Below are 2,298 nucleotides of genomic sequence, written 5' to 3'. Positions count from 1 at the left end.
CATCACAAGCTTCAAGAACATTGTTAGTAGAAGACACAAACATGCAAACATAGTCATTAGAACGAGGTGAATTGATACACATAATGCCTTTCACAAAATACAAAGACTCATGCATTAACTTTAGCTTAAAACTTGCCTTGTTATTACCAACACACAATGTAATAAGGCCACCTTTCCCATCAATCAAAGCATCCAAAGTATCTAAGAATGGTCTCCCTAGGATAATAGGTATATTGTCATCTTCTGCAATTTCAAGCACAATGAAGTCAACGGGAATTGTAAACTCACCTATCTTGAGGGGGACATCCTCAATTCTTCCCTTAGGAAACTTAATAGAATGATCGGCCAATTATAAGGTCATGTTTGTTGGAAGAAGCTCTCCTAACTTAAGCTTCTTAAAAACGGAATAAGGCATTTTGCTAACACTAGCACCAAGATCACAAAGAGCATTTTGAAACATTTTTCCATTAATCTTGTAAGGGATTGAAAAATTTCCCGGATCTTTCATCTTTTCGAGTAAATCATTGTGGATAAAAGCACTACAACACTCCCCAACTTTCACCGAATCAACCTAATTACACTATATTTTGCCACTCAAAATTTCTTTAAGGAACTTAGAATATCTTGGCATTTGAACTTCCTTAAGAATATCAAGAAATCTCCCAAACTGCTCATCAATCTTGTTTCTCAAAAACTTTTGGGGATATGGAAGTTTTGGTTTGATCACATCCTCATACAATTTTTCTTCAATTTTCACTTCCTCTTTGACATCTTGACTTTCCTTCTTTGACACATCAAGCTCTTTCTTCTTACATGAATCACTCACCTTCTCACCCTCCTCACTCTTCCTAGAAACACTCTCTTCAAGCACTTTACCACTCCTAATGGTGATAGAATACATCGGTTCTTTAGGATCAACTCCTTGAGAGAGTAATGAAGTAGGGCTAGCACTCTTCTTCAAGCTGTTTGCTAATTGGGTGATTTGTGTCTCAAGCATTTTGTTGTGTGTCATCATCCCATTGAACTTTTTGTCACTCATCGACATGTAAGTATTCAAAATTTTGGTTTGGTTCTCAATGATTTCTTCCAAAGTAGTCCTAGAAGATGAAAGTTGGGCATAGGAATAGTCACAATTGCCTTGAGTTCTTGGAGCAAATCCGGGTGGGGGTCTCCTTTGATTGTTGTTTTAAAAATTATCCCGATTTTGGTTGCTCCAATTACCCCGGCCTTGATTTTGGCCATTGTTTTGGTGATGGTTACCATAGCCTTGATTTTGCCTTTGGTTTCCATACACTTGACCTTGACTTTGATTATTATAGCATTGATTGTTATAGTTGCCTCGGAAATTTTGGTTTCCTTGGTTTCTATAACCTACATTTTGGTTATAATTATCAAAGTTCCCTTGTTGGTGAGAGTTCCTATTCCCGAAGTTTCTCTGTCCATCAAATCTTTTCCCGTTGTTGTTGTTTGAAATAAATTTCACTTGTTCACATTCATTGTTATCAACATCATCACAATTATCAAAAGCATGTGGACAATTAGAAGCATCATGATCATATGATCCACATATATCACAAAATAAACAACCATTTGACATATTGTTTGAAATAAAAGGGGGAGTTGAGTTAGAAGATGTACCTCTTCCCTTATTGTGGAAGGGAAAAATTGGTGCTTGTGACGAAGCACTCTCAAGCTTTACTTTGATCGAGGTCATCTCCTTTCCCAAGTTTGAAATTTGTGAAGAAAAATTGTTGATGGCATTGAGATGGTCGATTGAATACACCGTAGAACAACTTTTGCTTGTCGACTCTCTCTCACCTTCTTGCCAATCCATGTAGTATCTCACTACATCCTCAATTATGTCCACCAACTCCTCTTCCGTCTTATTCATGATAGGGTCTCCGACACCAGCATCTAAGCAAGATTTTCCTTGAGGGCTTAGACCTCCATAGAAAATTTGGATAATTTGATAGGTGGGAATCACATGATGTGGGCACTCTCTTTGATACTCCTTATACCTTTCCCATGCCTCATATAAGCTCTCATTCCCCTTTTGCTTGAAGCTTTGAATAAGCGTCCTTATTTCGGCCGTCTTCTTTTGTGGATAGAAACGAGATAGAAAATCTTTTGTCACTTCATCCCATGTCCTCAAAGAGTTTGGTTTCACCTCTTTGTCCAACCACTCCAGAGCACATTCTATGAGAGAAAAAGGGAAAAGTTTAAGTCGAATGAACTCTTGAGTAACCCCATTCACCTTAATGGTATTGCAATAATTCTCAAACTCCTTGAGATGGTTGA

The 2,298-nt window shown here is 37.6% G+C and overlaps 1 non-coding gene across 1 annotated transcript; it reads left to right on the top strand.

Moving 5' to 3' along the window:
* Positions 1–1,979: 1,979 nt before the first annotated feature.
* Positions 1,980–2,086, top strand: LOC145593293 (small nucleolar RNA R71). Its single transcript, XR_014102650.1, has one exon. It is a non-coding gene; the product is annotated as a small nucleolar RNA R71 (small nucleolar RNA).
* Positions 2,087–2,298: the final 212 nt, after the last annotated feature.

The sequence above is a fragment of the Chenopodium album genome, chromosome 18 (assembly GCF_948465745.1).
Source record: "Chenopodium album chromosome 18, dcCheAlbu1.1, whole genome shotgun sequence".
In the NCBI taxonomy this organism is placed as follows: domain Eukaryota; kingdom Viridiplantae; phylum Streptophyta; class Magnoliopsida; order Caryophyllales; family Amaranthaceae; genus Chenopodium; species Chenopodium album.
Note: the sequence above shows the minus strand (reverse complement) of the source record. Positions and strands in the feature narration are given on the sequence as shown.